Below are 22,647 nucleotides of genomic sequence, written 5' to 3'. Positions count from 1 at the left end.
GTTACTGTTTCACATATTTCATTTCACGTTGGTATTAAGGGATGAAGCCAGCCATCCACAGAGGCAGGGAGAGTGGAAAAAGAGCCCACTTCTGAGCAAGTCCTCGGGTCACGAGGTTAATCCACTCCCGCGGCTCCTGTAAAAACTGCTAATTGAGGCATGGCTCAAGTCCTGGAGCGCAGGCAGCATCCTTGCCCTGATTATCACCACATCCTCATGGATGCTCCTTCAGCTCCTGGCCCAACTGCCTTTCCATGGATGCTATCTGGTACCCGGACAGACATCTCATTTTTTCAGAAACGGCTTTTGGAACATTAAGTTTTTAGTGTCATTTCCCCATAATTATTGGTTCTGTGAAAAGAGAAGAGAAAATCTATAATGCGACAATCGGGCGGCAGTAATAGACCTGTGATCAGAGCGAACAGCTGGGTGAAAAGTCACACATGTGAGGCGCTGTCGTTATTACTGGACCACAGGTTGGAAAGGGCCTGGCCAGGAATGACTGTTCCTCCTGTGAGCAGCAGGTCTCCGTGCAAAGAACACAGAGCATTTGGGGTTGAACCCGGGTTGTGTAGGTTCTGCCTTTTGCAAACTGTGTGGCTGTGGTCATGTCCTGGGCTCAGTGTCCCCACCTGCAAACGGGGACAGGACAGGTCTCAGATGGTCATTTGGAGTCGAGTGAAGGGAGTGAGCGAAGTGGACGATCTGCCCACTATAGTGGGCAGTCCCAACTGTAAGGCAGCCCTTGTGCTGGGGACACGGGCCTTCCGGGAATCCCTGCTCCTGCCCAAGCTCTGACCCGCCCTGGCCCTCTCCCTGCCCCCGTGTGCCTGCGTGCATGCCCGCACACACACACACACATCGCTCTCCCCAGTCATCTTCCTGCCACCTCCACACCTTCCTGCTGTTATCTTGGTCTCCCATTTCCTTTTTTCTCCCATCACCTTTCAGATCCAACTCTCCCTGAGTTTTAGCTGTAATTGTCCCCCAGGTGGGGTGTCACTGATTTCCTCCGAATTTCACACTCAGGAGTGACAGTGTGCCTCTAACTGCCTGCCACATCTGTCGGTCTGCCTGAGTAGATTCCTAACCCCAAGGCCAGAAATGCGCCCTCTGTTTGTCTGGTGGAAGTAGCCAGTGGGGAGATCTAAGGAACCCCTGAGCACCTGCTTTTTTGGTCACAAGATAAAAAAGGTGGTGTTGACAGTATATAATAGTTTTGCAGAGTGTCCTGTTAGTCTAACCCAAGTTGGAATTAAAGTGACTGCCTTTGATAAGATGGTGGGACCATCATTCCCTGGACAGAAGTGGAGGAGAACCCCAGACGGAAGATGCAGGGACCAGGGACTGAGGGGAGATTGTCCTTCATGGTCTCAACCAGTCCAGCCCACCATCTGCATCTGGGCATCTCAGAGCCCCCTTGGGGTTGGGGAGGGGAGCTGGCAGAACCCAGAGAGCTTTTGTGTTTCCAGAAACAAAGGACTTATTATGACTTTTCTTCTAATTCTAAAATATCTATTAAGCTTTCAAATGAGCCAAATACTATTTATAGGGTATCTAATAAGATGGTTCTTGCTCTCAGAGTCAGTTTTGAAAGCACAGTAATCACAGTTTTTTAGATAGTAAAGAAAAAATTTCCCCTGATATTCTAATGGCTGAGCCCACCCATGCTGCTGTTTCTGGCTGGGTGGCCCCACAGAGGCTGCCCTTGGCCAAGTGGGGAAGTGGACAGTGCTGGTCTTTCCCACCCAGGTCCAGCTCTCAGGAACCTCCCTCCAGGACTGAGTGCCCACTGCTCCCAGGAACCCCCGCGGCTATCTGGAACAAGCATTTTCTTCCCTGGGGAGCTCGGCACAGCCATCTTTCTCCAGACCCCTCGTGGATCACGTTCTAAATAAAGTAGCTCTTCACTACTAAGATGATCCATACAAAATTGAGGGCAGCAGTGGTCAAAAATCAGCAGTCTCACAGAGTTCACCTAATAGATGTCAGATTGAAAGAAACAGATAAATTATTTTAACTAATAGCCTAAGGGACCACAGAAGTGATTAGGCATTCAGTTTGAGGAATCAGAAGGGCCTGAGTTGAAACCCTGATGCTACCCCCTGGCTGTCTAATGTGGGTCACTGTCTCCCTCAGTTCTCAAATGGAGGTAATAATACCAAATTCAACCTTAAAATTCATGATCTGGAAGAATGCTCTTACTAATTGATGGGCGTTTACAGGTGAGCTTTGATGATAAGTTGGTAACAGAGCAGATCTTAGGTGGATGTCCTTTGTTTGGAAGGCCTGCTGAATGCCAAGTGCACCCCAAATGCCCAGGGCTGATTAAAGTGATTGACACGTATTAATGTGTGGAACTCTCATAACAACAACCCTCCAAGGTAGATACTATTATTATTATTCCCATTTTAGAGATAAGGAAATGGAGGCTCAGAGAGGTGAGGAACTTGCTCAAAGACACACAGCTAGAAAGGGCCAGATATGAGTTTCAAATCCATACAGTCTTCCTCCAGAGTCTGCGCTTGTAATCTCCCTGCACCTGGCTTCTCTCTGAGGCCTATAGTCTCCTCTGATTTTATTGTTGTTGTTGTTTTAGTAGCTAAATTGCACCTGACTCTTTCACAGCCTCATAGACTTGTAGCCCTGCCAGGCTCCTCTGTCTGTGAGATTTCCCAGGCAAGAAGACTGGAGTGGGTTGCCATTTCCTCCTCTAGGGAATCTTCATGACCCAGGGATCGAACCCATGACTCCTGCATTAGCAGGCAAATTCTTTACCATTGAGCCACCTGGAAAGCCCAATCTACTCAGTTAAGAACTGGATTTTCAAAAGACTGTCTTATTAAAAGGTGGGCAAAGGACCTGAATAGACATCTGACAGATACAGACAGATACAGATGGTATCTGTATATCTTCAATATTTGGGGAAAAAAAAAAAATTCCCTAACATCAACTCAGAGTTCACCAGACCAAAACAGCATTTTGCCAAAGCTGTGTGTGTGTCTGTAAGGGAGAACCCATGTTAACACAGCTCCTCTGAACAAGGAGCTGAGAGGTGAGGGAGTTGTTAGACATTAGACTTACTGGAATAGTTTCCTGGTAATTTAGGCCCGGGGTTTTCAGGACAAGGCTCTTAGTAAATGAGATCTTCGACATATTTGTGAGCAAATGGTGTGTGGGCTCATGTCAGGCACCACCTGTGCAGGAGTCAGAAGAAGTTTTTTAAAAATTCAAGCTGTTAGTGAAATCACGAAATCCGACACATGCAGAAACATCAACACTATGTCACTCAGAGGCCATGCTCAGACACATGTCACGTGGAACTAATAAACTCAGATGCTGAAATAGTCCTTCTGTCGTTGTTTTCTTTCTTGTGTAACACTATCGAAACTCAGAACATTGTAGGTCTGCGCAACAAATTGATTTTGACTCACTGTTTCAGGGCCTGAACGGAACTGAGCCAAGCCTAAAGGAACTCGGATTGAAAGAAAAATGGAAAATACCATTTTTTATGTAGATAGGGGGATTTCCAGGTGGCATCTCTGCTTGCCATCAGTGACAACTTCTACTTGGACTGCAGAAGGGAAGAAGTAGCTAGAAGGTTTATAAGCTGAAGCTTCTAAGTTCTGTCTGTAAGAATCTGAGAGGGGTAATCTGCTGAGTTAAAGCTCTTTCGTGGTCTGTGTAGGAATCCTGGTCTTCAGTGAGAGTAGAGGAAACTCATTTTTTTATCCTGTGGACTTCAATTTTCTTTAAAGGGTACCTCTTCTGGATCCTTCTTCCCTTGTGAGGTGGCCACACATTTGTAGAAATAAACTTACCATTCGGGACCCACCCTTGCTTTTGGCTTAGAGTAGACAAGTGTGTCTGCTCAGTCATGTCCAACTCTGCAACCCTCTGGACAGTAGCCCACCAGTCCATGGGATTCTCCAGACAAGAATACTGGAATGGGTTGCCATTTCCTCCTCCAGGGGATCTTTCCCACCCAGGGATCGAACCTGAGTCTCTTGTGTTGCAGGTGGATTCTTTACTGCTGAGCCACCAGTGAAGCCCCAGACAAAAGAACAGTGCCCCGCCCCTCCCCCCAAAGTCTGAGAGCTTTTTCTGGTTTTATAATTACTTGGCTGTAAATTACTTGGGGTTTAACTTTTGCTTCCATTATTATCCATATTATACTGGACGGTTTTCCATGCTGGCAGATTTAGTGCTTCCGAAAGGACCAGTGCAATCCTGTTTCCCTGAATAACTAGTTTTAGAATGGAAAAGAATGGGTAGAAATAACTCACCATCTTTTGACTTCTTCAAAAAGTGCATATTGTCAGTGGGATTGGCCTTCTGGCATAGATCTGCACCTCAAAGGGTTCACAGCAAGCAGGGTTTTAGTTCTAGAAAACGAAAGCAAGTTTTCAGTCTGCCATAAAGAAGCAAGTAAACATCATTAAGATGACTTTTCTGAAGATGAGTCGTATTTCTCTGTGACTACTTCAGAGATGCTCAAGGAAACAGTTACCATTAGAATTGCTTGATCATCTCCTCAAAAATGGGCTTCCCTGGTGGCTCAAATGGTAAAGAATTTGCCTGCAATGCAGGAGACCTGGGTTCAGTCCCTGGGTTGCAAAGATCTCCTGGAGAAGGAAATGGCCACCCACTCCAGTATTCTTGCCTGGAGAAGTCCATGGAGAGAGGAGCCTGGCAGGCTATAGTCCATGGGGTTGCAAAGAGTCAGACAGGACTAGGCGACTAGAACTTTCACTATTTTTCACTACTCAAAATGGTCAACAAAATCGATCATTTAAGGGGCCAGGTGATGCTCTCCATGTGCATTTCTCTATTATGCTAGTGTAGTTGGACAGATGGAGGCTACTCTGAAAATACATTAAGATGAAGCTAAGGGATGATCATTTTTAATCAAAATGAGACATGCGCGGCCCTTTCTCTCCTCCCAAGCATCCCCACAAGCCCGTCCCTCACGTATGAGGCCAGGTGCTCAGCCCCTAGAGAGGAAAGGTCTAGATTTCAGCCTGTGATTCATCATGACAATGCCTGTCACTGTTCCTCCAAGTCCACTCGGAGGAGTTAATTAGTTCTCAGCCAAACTGCCTCAGTTGGTGGCTGGAGTGAAGTTGATCCACCTAGATGGTCGTCTCGGTGGTTGCCTTTTCTGAAAGCTCATAATTGTGGTGTCTGTTCACCAGGGTTCATGTATGGATATGACGTGGATCCTACTACTTGGGGACATAGGACAGCGTCCCTGAGTCCCTTCTGGCTGGAACCCGCCTGGAGTGAGGGGCTGGTGGCTGCCGAGCCTGGAGCTCTCGCCCCCCGCCCTGCTAACTCTGGGGAGCGGCTGCTCCAGCACACCACACTCCCTCCCTGTCATTCTCCTCTGAACTTCCGCCTTCCCCAGAACGTCTTCCTCACATTGCACTGTTTGGTGTTATTTCTGAATTAGGCTGTTGGCACTGAGTCCGCAAATACTGCTCTAGTTTCCTGGTGATGCAGCGGCCCCTCTTTTCCACTCACTCATCTTCACCTCCAGGCATGGTGTGCAGAGTGCAAAGAGCTGGGCAGTTGGCAGATGCTCAGTAAACAGAGCGAACGATCAATTGATTGAGTGAGTGGGTGACTAATTGGTTGATTGATTGGAGCTCCCTGCTTTTTGCTTAGGTCACGGCAGTGCATCCCCCCAGGGACAGAGTGATGGACAATGTGCTTTTGAGGGATGGGCTGCACCCAGCTTAGCCTTAGAGGCCTCTTCCTCCAAGCCACCCAGCTCCAAGACTCACATTTGCATGATTAAATCCAGAGGGGCATCAAAGTGCTCAAAGCCTCAGGACTAACAAGCCTTGGTGGAGGTGGGGTAGGAGGCAGGAGAAGAGATTGTACCTGTGGCAAACCCAGGCTTTGCGGTCTTCTCTGGCTCAGGGCTCTATGCAGCCAAATAAAAATAAGTGCTAGAGGCCTGCTGGCTTCTGGCAGAATGAACTAATCAGAAATATGGTCAAAATGCCCCATCTGAACCTTCTAACTCCTGCTACAAGGGAGCTAGTGACTGTGTACATTCAAACAGCACAGGGAGAGTCTAGCTCCCCTGGTAGTTTTGACGCTGCAATGCTTATCTTCGTCTTTAGGTTTAACCTGGAACGCCGAGGACCTGAATTTCGTTATAAGCCAGTGACATTTTTAGCTGGCATCTCTTTGCTGGGAGCTGATTCCGTACGTGTACGGGTTTTGATTTTTGGAATAACGGTGCCTGGCAAAAATAATTATACAGAGGAATGTTCGTTATTGTAAACTCTTCTTAGATAGTAAAAGACAATTTGGTCAGATGAATTGCTAAATTGAGCTTGCCCTAATCAAGCTCAGCTGATTAATTTTAAAGATTTTTGACAATGGACATTTTAGGAGTGTTTAACCAGGCTAATGAGTGCTCTTAAAATAGCAATCGTATGATAACCACACTGTAAGCTGGATAAGTAAAAATATGTAATGGACACCTCACCCATTAGCCACAAAGGGAAAAATTATAGCCTATACATGTACATACATATATCTTCTTTTAGCTGAAATCCTGTAATTTATTGTATATGATTATAGAATAGGAACAAATACGGAAATGGTTTAGGCACTGATGAAATTTTATCAATAAAATATGTTGGAATGGTTTGTGGTAGCAGAGCATAAATAAAGTTTAAAAGAACCCCCCCCCATCCCAATATATAAGCAATGCAGACACACACACTCTATTTTACTCTGTTTTTGAATTAATAAAATTTAGATACACAGGGCACCTCTAACAGCCAAGGCCTTCTTTAACTTTGAAAATATGGTCCTTTTCAGGAGATTTCAAAATTCACTCCACATATACCTGAAAAACACAAATGCTCAATTGGGTGGTTTTCTTTGTGTGATAATAAAATGATCTGTTCTCTAACCTCTCATTTTTATCGTTGGCAGAAATGTGACTGTACTGTAACCCAAAAGACATCTGTTAGCAATTTGCAGTCTCCAAGCGGCCCATGGTTTTATAGGAGCTTCATCTGAAACTCTGATTCATTTGGTAAGAAGTCAGCTAACAGCTAACCTAAGCAGAGTGGGGGCAGCCATCCCGCACTGGGATCTGGGGAGGGGCTGGTTAAGAGTCCAGGCTCTGTCTCACAGCATCTGCCTGATCAGTTCAGTTCAGTCGCTCAGTTGTGTCTGCCTTTTTGCGACCCCATGGACTGCTGCATACCAGACTTCCCTGTCCATCACCAACTCTACTTTCTCTCATGTTGCCTCTTCCGGGCAGCTTGGTCCAGTAAGGAGCCCCCCGTTGTACATTCCCTGGGGCAAACACTTTAGTTTCTTGTGGCTGTTTCTTCCAGTCTTTACCTTCATATTTCTCACTTTCTCTGCTGTTTTTCATTTCATCACATCCGGACATTTTCTGTGGACTTGTAACAGCTGAGCATTCTCTGTAACATAGCCTTTTTCCTCCATCCTCCATTCAGTTGTATCTTGAAAGAATTGCACTGATGCAAACTAGTACATAGAGGATACGGATAAACAACAAGGTCCTTTTGCATTGCACAGGGAGCTATGTTCAATATCCTGTGTCAAACCATAATGACAAAGAATATGAAAAATAATATATATATGTGTATAACTGAGTCATTTTGCTGTACAGTCTAAATTAACACAACTTTGTAAGTCAACTATAGATCAATAAAATAAATTCTTAAAAAAGAGAAGGCTGTGTCAATAGTGTCGGCATTGTTAGGCACTTTTAACTACTGCTCACTGGAGAAGGCGATGGCACCCCACTCCAGTACTCTTGCCTGGAAAATCTCATGGACGGAGGAGCCTGGTGCGCTGCAGTCCTTGGGGTCACTAAGAGTTGGACACGACTGAGCAACTTCACTTTCACTTTTCCCTTTCATGCATTGGAGAAGGAAATGGCAACCCACTCCAGTGTTCTTGCTTGGAGAATCCCAGGGACGGGGAGCCTGGTGGGAGTTGGACATGACTGAAGTGACTTAGCAGCAGCAGCAGCAGCAGCAGCTTAGCCATGGAGTGTGCTGTTTCCTTTCTCATACAACATTTCCCTTCTTCCTGGAATAAATAATCAGTGTTTTGTTGTTACGGTTTTTTGTTTATTTGTTTGTTTTGCTTTTTTATAAACTGTTCCCCTCTGTGCTGGCCTGGACAAAGCTGTCCTCATAGAAAAGACCTGTACTACTTACTGCTGTCTGTATTGAATCCCGCTTCCTGGGTTGCTTTTCTTCTTCATTAATGCTCTTGATTTGCAGGGGGAAACGCTTCATTCTCGTGGAAGAATGTACGGTAGGTAAATTTGAGTCTGTGCAAAACTTGTATTGGAGATTTTTCTCAGGTGCTCTTTGTTCTTTGCCTGTCCATTTGTACTTGAGAGGGAGGTCCTTGGGATGTTCTTTGGAAGCTCGCTATGCAGATGGAGCTTGTCAGCTCAGGAACTTGTGCATTGAATGATTGTGTGGCCTCCTTGTTGGCCCTTAAGTCAGCATTTTCAGGGTGTTAGGAGAAGATTCCTACAATCCCAACTGCTCCCAGCCTCCATTTTCCAAGGGGCCAGAGGGCATCCTCCTGGGATTCTGGAAGCAAATTAGGAATGAAGGGAATCAACTAGAAGAATTTCACTTAAAAACCGTGTGTTCAAGGCCCAGGCTCATCCTGCTTTCTCTATCTATTTTTGGTCTCTTGGCATTTGGGATGGTAAGGAGGGTGCATGGGTGGGGGTGGGTTGGGGTGGGCAGGCTCCTGATTTCTGGACAGGGGTGGGGGAATGAACTCCACTTCCCACCTCCCTGTCTTCAGTTCTGAGCCTTCCTGAATCCCATGGGAAAAAACTGATGCTTTTTTTAGCATCCCCTCTTCAAACTATATGGGCTTCTCGGTGGCTCAGATGGTGAAGAACCTGCTTCCAGTGTGGGAGACCTGGGTTCTATCCCCGGCTCAGCAAAATCCTGTGGAGAAGGGAATGGCAACCTACTCCAATATTCTTGCCTGGAAAATCCCATGGACAGAGGCGCCTGGAGGGCTACAGTCCATGGGGTTGCAAAAAGCCAGCCATGACTGAGCAACTAACACTTCACTGCAAAGTACTGACCCAGTACTGATCACTATTCCAGTGATCTATGTTCTTTCACTCTGCATGTTAACTGCCTGTAGCTTTCAGAAATGTGTTCAAATCTTTCATCCTCTGATGTCCCCTTTACCAAAATCTTTGTCCTTGTGGCTTTGTATATTTTTTATTTTAAAGGGAAAGGAGATGCATGTATGTGGCTAATTGATCTCATTTAACCAGGAGCCTTCAGTTCAGTTCAGAGTCGCTCAGTCATGTCTGACTCTTTGCGATCCCATGAACTGCAGCACACCAGGCCTCCCTGTCCATCACCAACTCTCAGAGTTCACTCAGACTCACGTCCATCAAGTCAGTGATGCCACCCAGCCATCTCATCCTCTGTCGTCCCCTTCTCCTCCTGTCCCCAATCCCTCCCAGCATAGAGTCTTTTCCAGTGAGTCAATTCTGCGCATGGGGTGGCCAAAGTACTGGAGTTTCAGCTTTAGCATCATTCCTTCCAAAGAAATCCCAGGGCTGATCTCCTTCAGAATGGACTGGTTGGATCTCCTTGCAGTCCAAGGGACTCTCAAGAGTCTTCTCCAACACCACAGTTCAAAAGCATCAATTCTTCGGCGCTCAGCCTTCTTCACAGTCCAACTCTCACATCCATACATGACCACTGGAAAAACCATAGCCTTGACTAGACGCACCTTTGTTGGCAAAGTAATGTCTCTGCTTTTCAATATGCTATCTAGGTTGGTCATAGATACCAAAGAACTTCCTTTGAAAGTTGAAGAACTTTCCTTCCAAGGAGTAAGTGTCTTTTAATTTCACGGCTGCAGTCACCATCGGCAGTGATTTTGCAGCCCCAGAAAATAAAGTCTGACACTGTTTCCACTGTTTCCCCAGGAGGCTTAGACACATCAGTTTTGCTAACGTAATTTGACTGGCGTCGGTGACGAGGGAGAGAGCAGAGGGTTCCTACACTTCTGGGTGGTGACCTGTCCAGTGTCCACTCAGCACCCAGCGGAACTGGATGGGTTATTCTCCCAACCGAGGCAGGATGAAATTCTGTTTCTGGAAACTTCCTTTCATCTTTTAGACCTTCCCTAAATTGGTCAGCCACATTCATGACTTTGGGCAAAAATGATACATCAGAAAGGCAGAGAAAAATCTTTTGACTCACACTTTCTTAACTGGGGATCCATGGAATGGTGGTAGTCGGGGGAGTCTGTGGTTAAAATGTGCATGAAGTTGGGTGGGAGAAATATCATATCTTTTTTTTTCATATCTGTATTTTCAATAACTTCTAGTTGAAATTCAATCATGAATGCTGCAACAAACCACAGAGGTAAGTAATGGAAATATTTGTAACTTCATTACCAACAGAAATCACTGATGTTTTCATATCACAAAACAGTGGTTCTGGATACCTCTAATTATGATTTGGAAATTATTATCACTGGAAATTATGGTACTCATCAGACCTGTCGGTCTTATTTTTTTAATAGAAGCATGAGGTAACAACTTAATTTTTTTTTTTTTTTTGGTCATACCACTTGACTCGCAGGATCTCAGTTCCCTGATCAGGGATTGAACCTGGCCCACAACAATGAAAATGCTGCGTCCTAACCACTAAGTGACTAGAGAACTCCCCTTAAATATTTTAATACATATATTTCCATATATTTGGCTTATTTTGTAGTCCTATGTATCAATATCATGTTTTTGCAATCACAATACTTTTTGAGAACTTTGGGGCTGGTTCATTTAGTCACTGTCAGTGGGGCTCTCCATTCTTTTCTCCCTTGCAGCCTCAGCAAAAACTCTGACTATTCACCCCGTGTTCACAAGATCATGACGGTAGACCCAAGCCTCACATCCAGATATGGCCATGTGGGTGGAAGAAAAATCATCATTTCTTCACTTGTGACACTTTTCATAAACAAGAAAGTGTTTCTTAAAATTCCCTCCTCCTCCAGAAGACCTGCCCTTATGACACGTGCCCAGAAATGGGCACAGGGACATCCCTAGATAAATCACTGTCCAGGGGGTGGAACTGGCTTATGCATGAGTCACAGAGAAGCCCAGACACTGTGGCGACAAAAGTAGGCTCTCTTGAGAGTTCCCCAGTGGTCCAGTGGCTAATACTCTGTGCTTCTACTGCAGGGAGCCTGGGTTTGATCCCTGGTCAGGCAACTGAGATCCTACAAGCCTTGTGATCAAGAAAAGAAAAGAAAAAAAAAGCGGGTAGGGTTCTATTTGCAAAGATGAAATGGGGAGTGGCGCTGGTAGCCAGGTAGCTGTGCGTTACACTTAGGGAGCATTTCCGTTCTGTTAGGATGATGTCAATGGACTTGAATTGCTCCCCTTCCATAGAGAGACTGAACACCTCAGATTCTGTTACTTCCCAAGTCTCCGGAGGCACGTGCTGAGCCTCTGGTTCCATCTCAGGGGTGAGAGAGCTGCCTTGGTGTCCCTCTGGCCCGGGCTGTGCCATGTGGTCAGACATCAGCCTCCTCCTCTTTGCCACACTTTGTGTGCCCTGACCGACTTGTGGGCTGGAACTCCACTTCACTCCAGTGTCCCGAATGGCTCATATGGTAAAGAATCCGCTTGCAATGCAGGAGATGTGGGTTCGATCCCTAGGTGGGGAAGATCCCCTGGAGGAGGAAATGGAAACCCACTCCAGTATTCTTGCCTGAAAAATCCCATGGACAGTGGAGCCTGGTGGGTTGCAGTCCATGGGGTCGCAAAGAGTTGAACACAACTGAGCGAATAGCATAGCACGCCTGCATCACAGGTCAGGCTCCCACGCCCACGAGAGGGTGGAGCCCCCCGCCCCGCCCCACCAAGATTCGTCATAGATGTGTCTTGTGGTGACCAGGTTTATTCTAAACCACACGGGCCCCCATGTTGGTGAATTGGACTTGGCATCTTCCAGTGGAATAAAACTGTTTTTAGTCCCATTTGTTCTTATGGCTTAAACTCAGGTGAACGTTTATCTCAAGTCTGCTGATATGATGCAGAGGGCAGGGCTTATCCACCCATCCTAAGGTGTCTTTGGATTTCTTTGTGAAGGCAGTTGGAGCCATCAAAGTACTCAATCAAACAACTCCTGTGGTTTTAAAATGGAATTTCCCTCTTGTCCCACCCTAGGTGTCCTGATGGGATTGTGTCTCCAGCTTATTATGCCCACAGCCCAGATTTTGAAAGCTGATCTTCTACCACAGTCTCTTGTTTTTCTAATTTGCATGTCTTCCCTCTTCTGCCCACAGTGGCAGAGACTGCTTCAGGGAAGCAGGAAAGCAGGAAAGGCCCTGGGTAGGCTGGTTTTCTCCCCGTGCCCAGCTGATGTGGCCAAAAGTCTGCCTCCTGTTCTAAACTCCTTGTAAAGCTGAGGTCCAAGAGGAGGTGATGGTCTGTTTGGAAGACCATAGAGCTGCAAATGTTGTGTCTATAAACCTGAAATCCATTTTTCCCTGAAAATCCCCTTGTGTCCTTCTTCCCCTCTGTGCTTCTAACACAAGTCACTCTGTGCCTGGGGCTGCACACACAGACCACAGCTCCAGGGCAGAGGAAGGGTGGGCTGAAGAAACCAAAAAGCAAATCAGCAAATATGGTGGTGGGTGCTGGGACAGGCACGGTTGTCCACAGGCAGACCTGGCAGAGGGCTGAAACTCTGGGGTGTCTGCGGGACTTCCCTGAAGCCGGATCCCACCTGGCCAAGCAAGTCCAGCCTGAAACAGAGAACAGCTTGAGGGGGCTTCTTCCAAAGGGTGGGGACCGCTGAGTCTGTCTGCCAGTCCCTTTCCAGCCTGCTGGATGCACTCTATCCATGTGCAGGACAGGGAAAGGGCTCTGAGTCAACCTGCAAACTGGACCATTGATCCAGTTTGTCTTCCTTTACTCTGCAAATTGGCCAGCCTTCCACCTGTAGCTCTCAGAAATGTGTTCAAATCTTTCATCCTCAGGTATCTCCTCTACCAAAATCTTTGCCCCTGTGGCTTTGTATATTTTTTCTTTTGAAGGGAAAGGAGATGCGTGTATGTGGCTAATTGATTGCATTTAACCAGGAGCTGTAGACTTGTCAATTTTTTTAAAGTTAATTTATTTGTTTTAATTCGAGGATAGTTACTCAACAATGCTATGATGGTTTTTTGCCATACCTCAACATGAATTGGCCATAGGTGTGCACGTGTCCCCCCGCCACCAGGTACCTACAAGCCTCGGGTTCTTTTTCTTAACATGCCGCAGTGTTGCTAGAGCTGAAATCACTTATTCAACCAAAGAGTCAAGGAAATCCACCCATGGTTATCATCGAAACCCTGGTACATGTGTGTGTGCTCAGTCGCTCAGTGGTGTCTGACTCATTGTGATACTCAGGACTGAGCCCTCCAGGCTCTTCTGTCCATGTCCATGGAATTCTCCAGGCAAGAATACTGTTGTGGGTTGCCATTTCCTACTCCAGGGAATCTTCCCAACCCAGGGATCGAACATGTGTCTCCTGTGTCTCCTACATGGGCAGGTAGATTCTTTACCACTGAGTTGGACCGTAAAGATGGCTGAATGCTGAAGAATTGATGCTTTTGAGTTGTGTTGGAGAAGACGCTTGTGAGCCCCTGAACAGCAAGGAAATCAAACCAGTCAATCTGAAAGGAAATCAACCCTGAATATTCACAGGAAGGACTGATGCTGAAGCTCCAATACTTTGGCCACCTGATGTGAAGAGCCGGCTCATTGAAAAAGATCCTGATGCTGGGAAAGACTGAAGCCAAAATCAGAAGGGGGCGACAGAGGATGATATGGCTAGATAGTATCACTGACTCAATGGACATTAATTTGAGCAAACTCTGGGAGTTCGTGGAGGACATAGGAGCCTGGCATGCTGTAGTCCCTGGGGTTGCAAAGAGTAGAACATGACTTAGCAAGTGAACAACATCAACCTGATACTCAATAAAAATGTAATCATGCCCCCTCAATAGAAAGAAGATAAGAATACTCTATGTGTAGAGAAGAGAGTTTGATACATGCATTAATCAGAGCTACCGTATTTACTATATGCTATACACAAGTTCTATATTATTGATTGCATTTTACTCACTTGACTTATAAACCATAGAGACAAGGGAGGAGGCCAGCATGTTTCTCTTTATTTCTCCTTTCCTCTCCTATAATTTCAAGTTTATGGATGCTATTGCTTGGTTACTTGGTGCTTTATAACTATTTTATCTATTTATACAGACTAATAGTTATAAATTTATAGCTATTTTATCTTCACTGTGAATCATGCCCTTTAGTTTTATAAGGTGCTTTTATTGGTCTTGCTTAATCACTTTTTTGGTCTGAATTCCAAGTTGGCTGAAAAACCAGGACCCCTGCTTCCTTTGGATGTATGTGTATGCTTAGTCACTCAGTCATGTCCAAATCTTTGTGACCCCATGGACTGTAACCCACCAGGATCTTCTGTCCGTGGGGATTCTCCAGGCAAGAATACTAGAGTGGGTTGCCATGCCCTCCCCCAGGGGATCTTTCCAACCCAGGGATTGAACCCAGGTTTCCCACATTGCACGGGGAGTCTTTACCACCTGAGCCACTAGGGAAGACTTTGGGGATATTTTCCACTAAACTACCTTTACTTACCCTTTTACTTTCAATATTCTGATTTGCTTTAGTTGTGTCCCAGGTATATAGAATTTAGCTCTGCTTTATAATCAGATCTGGAAATATTCTTTCTCTTTGAGCATTAACCCTGTTTGTATTTGTTTATTGATGAAACTAGCATATGTTTAGTCTTAGTTCTGTTATATTATTCTATATTATGATTTGTTTTTAGAGTTTCTTTATAAGTCAACATAATTCCATTTTATTTGTTGGTCTGTTTGTTTACCTGTTTTTTTTTTTTCTTTTCTTTTATTATTTTTTTTTCTAATTTTATTTTATTTTTAAACTTTACATAATTGTATTAGTTTTGCCAAATATCAAAATGAATCCGCCACAGGTATACATGTGTTCCCCATCCCGAACCCTCCTCCCTCCTCCCTCCCCATACCATCCCTCTGGGCCGTCCCAGTGCACCAGCCCCAAGCATCCAGCATCGTGCATCGAACCTGGACTGGCAACTCGTTTCCTACATGATATTTTACATGTTTCCTTGCCATTCTCCCAGATCTTCCCACCCTCTCCCTCTCCCACAGAGTCCATAAGACTGTTCTATACATCAGTGTCTCTTTTGCTGTCTCATACACCGGGTTATTGTTACCATCTTTCTAAATTCCATATATATGCGTTAGTATACTGTATTTATGTTTTTCCTTCTGGCTTACTTCACTCTGTATAATAGGCTCCAGTTTCATCCACCTCATTAGAACTGATTCAAATGAATTCTTTTTAATGGCTGAGTAATACTCCATTGTGTATATGTACCACAGCTTTCTTATCCATTCATCTGCTGATGGACATCTAGGTTGCTTCCATGTCTTGGCTATTATAAACAGTGCTGCGATGAACACTGGGGTACACGTGTCTCTTTCCCTTCTGGTTTCCTCAGTGTGTATGCCCAGCAGTGGGGTTGCTGGATCATAAGGCAGTTCTATTTCCAGTTTTTTAAGGAATCTCCACACTGTTCTCCATAGTGGCTGTACTAGTTTGCATTCCCACCAACAGTGTAAGAGGGTTCCCTTTTCTCCACACCCTCTCCAGCATTTATTATTTGTAGACTTTTGGATCGCAGCCATTCTGACTGGTGTGAAATGGTACCTCATAGTGGTTTTGATTTGCATTTCTGTGATAATGAGTGATGTTGAGCATCTTTTCATGTGTTTGTTAGCCATCTGTATGTCTTCTTTGGAGAAATGTCTATTTAGTTCTTTGGCCCATTTTTTGATTGGGTCATTTATTTTTCTGGAGTTGAGCTGTAGGAGTTGCTTGTATATTTTTGAGATTAGTTGTTTGTCGGTTGCTTCATTTGCTATTATTTTCTCCCATTCTGAAGGCTGTCTTTTCACCTTGCTAATAGTTTCCTTTGATGTGCAGAAGCTTTTAAGGTTAATTAGGTCCCATTTGTTTATTTTTGCTTTTATTTCCAATATTCTGGGAGGTGGGTCATAGAGGATCCTGCTGTGATGTATGTCGGAGAGTGTTTTGCCTATGTTCTCCTCTAGGAGTTTTATAGTTTCTGGTCTTACGTTTAGATCTTTAATCCATTTTGAGTTTATTTTTGTGTATGGTGTTAGAAAGTGGTCCAGTTTCATTCTTTTACAAGTGGTTTTTTTTAGTGTCATCTTTGTGATATTTAGGAAACTAATATATTTTCTAGTAGATATCTTTACAATAATAATATTAACATTCTACTGGGTTGGCCAAAAAGTTCTTTGGGTTTTTCCATCTGATGTGACAGAAAAACTTGAACAAACAAACCCAATATTTGTATAGAAAGTATCTATTAGTTCCCTAAGCAACTTATCACTGTTACTAATCTCTTCTAGACAGCATATTAAAAAGCGGAGACATCACTTTGGCAACAAAGGTCCGTCTAGTCAAGGCTATGGTTTTTCCAATAGTCATGTATGGATGTGAGAGTTGGACTATAAAGAAAGCTGAGGGCTGAAGAATTGATGCTTTTGAACTGTGGTGCTGGAGAAGACTCTTGAGAGTCCCTTGGACTGCAAGGAGATCCAACCAGTCCATCCTAAAGCAAACTAGTCCTGAATATTCATTGGAAGAACTGATGCTGAAGCTGAAGCTTCAATACTTTGGCCACATGATGTGAAGAACTGACTTATTAGAAAAGACCCTGATGCTGAGAAAGATTGAAGGCAGGAGGAGAAGGAGACAATAGAGGATGAGATAGTTGGATGGCATCACTGACTCGATGGACATGAGTTTGTGCAATCTCTGGGAGTTGGTGATGGACAGGGAGTCCTGGCATGCTGCAGTCCATGGGATCACAAAAAGTCGGACACGACTGAGCAACTGAACTGAACTGGTTATTTCCCTACTACAAGCAATGGCAAAATTAGTATATTTCCTCTTTGTCATCATTCTACTATCAGCTCATTTTCAACAATAATTTAATATTTGTTACAATCCATCTTTGTTCTTTAAACAAGTTTCTAGTTTTTTTACTTGAGTTGTCAGGTCTTATGTCAGTCAGGGCCTAGGAAAACAGAAACCATGATAAACCAAAGTGACTGGATCAGGAAGAACCCCTGAAAGAGGAAATGGCAGCCCACTTCAGTATTCTTGCCTGGAAAATCCTTGCCTGGACAGAGGAGCCTTGTGGGTTACAGTCCATAGAGTTGCAAAGAGTTGAACACAACTGAACAACTGAGCGTGCGTGACTGTAAACCAAGGAAGTGGGTACACAGATGGCAGGAATGCTAAGAAGTCCCAGTAAGACTCTGCAGATTAGTAGAAGTGGTAAGCTGGCACTTCCCCTCGGGGCTGGAGGAGGTGGTGTTACTGAGTCAGGGACCAGAGGTACCTTGAGGTGCTGTCCCTCAGCTGCCGTCGCCCAAGGCTTCCTGCCCCCACCCTCCAGCCTCCCACAGGCTCCTTCTAGCAACCTAGCCACAGACATCAGGCCCAGGATGCAACCATACAACTTGCTGGGATCAGCCTTCTTGTGATATTAGCCAGAGGAGCCAAAGGGCAAGGATTGTACCTGAGAACAATCAGGCCAAAGACTGAAGGGCTTTAAATGGTGTCCTTTGTCTACTGGTTGCTGTGGATGAACTGAAATATCCAAATACTACTCTTTATTCTTGGTTTTTAACAGTTTGACTTGGATGTAACTCATAAGCTTCTTTATGTTTATCCTGTTTGGTGTTTGCTTATCATTTTGCATCTACAAAGTTCTATAACTTCATTCAATTTGGGGAAATTGTGGCCTTTATTCTTAAAAAATTTTTTTTCTGCCCATTCTCTCTTCTCTCCCTTTAGTGTTCCAATGACTCAAGTATTAGACCACTTGATATCATTTAACTGGTCCTTGAATTTCTGTTCAAACTTTTCAGAATTTTCTCTCCTCTGTATTCTTCATTTTGAATCATTTTAATTGACCTATCTTGCATTTCTTTCATTTATTACTCTAGTGTGTCTATTCCAGCATAAGTCTATTCCTGTGAAATTTTTATTTCAGAAATTTGAGGGGTTTCGGTTCTAGAATTTCCATTTAGTATTTTTTAAAAATTGTGTCAGTATCTCTGATGAGATGTCTTGTTTTCCATTTATTTAAAACATATTTCCTTCACTTCACAGACAAGAGCTACAATATTCACTTCAAAGTCTTGCCTGTGGGTTCCATCTTGGATTCATATTGAGATACGGCTTCCTTGCTTCTCCTTCCTCTTGAGAACAAATTCCATTTTCTTGATTTTTCAGATGACAGGTCATTTTGGAGTGATCCTGGACATTATGAATGTTAGGTTGTAGAGATTCTGGATTCTGCTATTGTTCTTCAATGAGTGTGTTTCATATGTTCACAGGAGAGTTTTATGGCAAAATTCAGTTTTTCGATATGAATATGGGTCTCGGTCTAGATCTCGTTTCCTTAGCTGAGCTGACTTAGGCCTGTTTCACACACACATGGCTCAGGGTCTGTCAGAGACCAGTGGAGGATCCCACCTCTGAGTTTCTCCCTCCTGGGACTCCCCTGTCTCTCTCTTCACCATTCATGGTTTCTTGCCTTCATTTTTCCGGCTTCCTGTCTTTATTTTTTTTTGTTTGTTTCCCGGGATAGAAAACCTGTGGGGTTTTCCTTGTTTGCCATAGTGCTGCTGTGCATGCTGCACAGACCAGCCTTAGCCCCTGGCAAAACGCCAGAGTTGGGAACTTACTTGCATGGCCCAACTCACCTTCCCCAATAAATGTGTACCCCTCCCCACACCCCCCAGACTGTCAGCTTCTGTTCCATGTCCAGTGCTTGTTGTTTCATATTCAGATTTCCTACAGGGAGGGTGTTGAGGGCTTGTCTGATTGCGTTTTAGTCCGTTAAATATAGAGATAGAGTCGTTTTTTTTTTTTAAGGGAAGAAGATTCTAAGGAGATTTTGCTACAGAAATAGCAACAGACGGCTGGGAGGACTGGAGAGAGCAGCTGCATTTCCTCCACACGGGTCACCGAGGAACTCACGGGAGCCTGGTAATGACCAGAGGGAGAGAGGACTCCTGAATGCCATATGGCTTGAGGGGTCTGATGTGAGACAGTGAGAAAGAAAGAATGAGAGAAAGAAAGGAGGGAAGGAAGGAGGGAGGGGAGGAAGGAAGGAAAGCAGAATTTTAATTGCAGTTTTGCTATCAGAACAGACATGATTAGACCTTTAATATCCAAAAAAGAGACTTCTGGTTATTAACTGAAAGTTACCTGTGAGATCTGTGTGAACTTATTGTCTTGGATAGTGAAAAATAATTCAGCTAGAGTGTATTTGAAAAAAGGGCAGTGGTTTGATAACAATAAAATTTCTCTGTGCTAATTCATTCAATACACTGGCTGCCAGTGGAAGAAAGGATTTATTTTCTACTCCACACACATTATCACTTCCTATTGACACCCTCACCTTATCTGTAGGGTTATATCACACTTTTTATTAAATTCAAATTCATTGTTTATATTTTATGATCATGTGTGATATTATTCACAACAGAGTCGCTGGTCCTACTAGGAATACATTTTCTTTCTTGTACTATTTTCCCCTAGTGATAGTAATTAACTTGGATTTTGTTCCTTGGTTCTTCTGAGTTTTTGTTCACTTTATTTTGCATTTACCTATTGCTGATTCACCTCCTAACTTCCACAATAAATCTCTGATACATTCAGATTCATTAAGTAATCTACTTTTTTTATGTTTGTTTTTTCCCCTTGAGAACATGTCTTCTGAAATCCTCCACCTCAGCCTTCACTCCCTTTCAGCTGTTCTCCCCACAGTTGTCGTCTTGTGATAGCCCTTCTAGAAATTACTTTCTTTCCCTCCCATTCTAGACTTCTTGTGTCCTGAGTCTCATGTCTTCTCTTTTGGTTTATTCCCTCATTTGATGAAGCATATCCCCTAGAATATTACTAAGAAAGTGCAGCAGTTCAGTTGCTCAGTCATGTCTGACTCTTTGCAACTCTATGGACTGCAGCACACCAGGCTTCCCTATCCATCACCAGCTCCTGGAGCTTGCTCAAACTCGTGTCCATTGAATCTGTGATGCTATCCAACCATCTCATCCTCTGTCATCCCTTTCTCCTGTCTTCAATCTTTCCCAGCATCAGGGTCTTTTCCAATGAGTCAATTCTTCCCATCTGGTGGCCAAAGTATTGGAGTTTCAGCTTCAGCATCAGTCCTTCCAATGAATATTCAGGACTGATTTCCTTTAGGATTGACTGGTTTGATCTCCTTGCAGTCCAAGGGACTCTCAAGAGTCTTCTCCAACACCACAACAGCATCGAAAGCATCAATTCTTTGGTGCTCAGCTTTCTTTATGGCCCAACTCACATCCATTCATGACTACTGGAAAAACCATAGCTTTGACTAGATGGACCTTTGTCAGCAAAGTAATGTGCATAGAAGGCAAATTTTTTGGAGACTTCACATATCTTAAGTTGTCATGATTCCCCTTTACAAATGATTGACCATTTGTCTGGGTAACTCCCTATTGAGTCCCTGCTTTTGTTATGGAATGATACAATGAACAAGAACAAATATATTTATAAAGAAAGGGATAGAAAGAAGAAAGTTCTAGCAGACTTCTCTATCCATTCAAACAATGGACTTTGCTTTCGTTGAGACTGAGGTTGTGGGTGTGGGTCTGGATGGACCATGTGGTATTTGTTTGAAAGCACTTCTTAGGAGAATCGCCTCCCTCTCATTTGTGGGGTTGGTCAATCCTGGTGTCCTTCATCTGACCACAAAGATAGTCATGGGAGCTCAAGCAAGGCCAGTGTGGTTAATATTAATAACACATCTGAGGGGGAAAAACCCCACTGTGCTGCCTATCTTGTGTTGCCTGTCCAGACATGTTCTTGTCCTACGCTTGCCTGCTCACTGTGGAGAGGCTCCCTGATCTCACAGCCTCCCACTGGACTGAACCCGTGGGGCACTCCCTGGAAACCAGTGAGAGGGCAAGCGAAGGCCAGATAGCCTGGGTTCACTGTGCTCCCCCAGAATGCCACAGCTCCTGCCAGTAAGCCCTCTCCACACCTCTCCCCACTCCAGCTGCTCCAAACTGCTTCTTTCTACAGCGTCCTCAGGCCTGGGAATAATATTATATAAATGATAGGTTCTGTGGTTTATAGCACTAAGGACAGCACTCAGTTCAGTTCAGTTTGGTCTCTCAGTTGTGTCCGACTCTTTGCGACCCCATGAATCGCAGCACGCCAGGCTTCCCTGTCCATCACCAACTCCCGGAGTTTACCCAAACTCATGTTCGTCGAGTCAGTGATGCCTTCCAGCCATCTCATCCTCTGTCGTCCCCTTCTCCTCCTGCCCCCAATCCCTCCCAGCATCAGAGTCTTTTCCAATGAGTCAACTCTTCGAATGAGGTGGCCAAAGTACTGGAGTTTCAGCTTTAGCATCATTCCTTCCAAAGAACACCCAGGACTGATCTCCTTCAGAATGGACTGGTTGGATCTCCTTGCAGTCCAAGGGACTCTCAAGAGTCTTCTCCAACACCACAGTTCAAAGGCATCAATTCTTTGGTGCTCAGCTTTCTTCATAGTCCAACTCTCACATCCATACATGACCACTGGAAAAACCATAGTTTTGACTAGACAGACCTTTGTTGGCAAAGTAATATCTCTGCTTTTCGATATGCTATCTAGGTTGGTCATAACTTTCCTTCCAAGGAGTAAGCGTCTTTTAATTTCATGGCTACAATCACCATCTGCAGTGATTTTGGAGCCCCCCAAAATAAAGTCTGACACTGTTTCCACTGTTTCCCCATCTATTTCCCATGAAGTGATGAGACCAGATGCGGTGATCTTAGTTTTCTGAATGTTGAGCTTTAAGCCAACTTTTTCACTATCCTCTTTCATAAACTTGCACTCACCACCATGAATAGCCCCTTCATTAGATAACCCTCACATCACCTAACCATTTATTTCCTGCTAGGACTTCACTGGAGCTATTCTTTCCCCTTAAAGGATTTAAGGCTGGATTTGTTAGTCACCACTTGCTGAGTGGGGCTTCCCTTGTAGCTCAGCTGTAGAGAATCAGCAGTGTGGGAGACCTGGGTTTGATCCCTGGGTTGGAAAGATCCCCTGGAGAAGGCAAAGGCTACCCACCCCAGTATTCTGGCCTGGAGAATCCCATGGACTGTATAGTCCATGAAGTTGCAAAGAGTCGCACAAGACTGAGTGACTTTCACCTGCTGAGCAAGCAGAAACAGAGCCAAGAGGTAGAGATGAGCCTGATAACATCCTCTGAGCATCTGGACTCAGCTTGGTCTGCAGCTAGCTGTATCCCAGTCTTCCCAGAAGTATCAGCTAACAAACTTTCTTTTAAAAAAATTAATTTAATTGGTCCAGGATCCATGAAATTTAATGGGAGCCTGCTGGCTGTTCGTGATGCACAGGAATGTAGT

General features: G+C 44.5%; 1 long non-coding RNA gene across 1 annotated transcript in view; it reads left to right on the top strand.

Moving 5' to 3' along the window:
* The window catches only part of LOC147361119 (uncharacterized), a 34,764-nt gene extending 15,161 nt beyond the window's left edge, over positions 1-19,603 (top strand). The window contains exons 2-3 of the long non-coding RNA XR_015139778.1: positions 6,958-7,060; positions 19,112-19,603. This is a non-coding gene — a long non-coding RNA (uncharacterized LOC147361119). The remainder of the gene's footprint in view (positions 1-6,957; positions 7,061-19,111) is intronic.
* Positions 19,604-22,647: the final 3,044 nt, after the last annotated feature.

This window comes from Bos grunniens, chromosome 13 (genome assembly GCF_055505025.1).
Source record: "Bos grunniens cultivar Pamir isolate PY7600 chromosome 13, Bosgru_T2T1.0, whole genome shotgun sequence".
NCBI classification, from domain to species: domain Eukaryota; kingdom Metazoa; phylum Chordata; class Mammalia; order Artiodactyla; family Bovidae; genus Bos; species Bos grunniens.
This window is presented reverse-complemented; position numbering and strand designations above follow the sequence as displayed.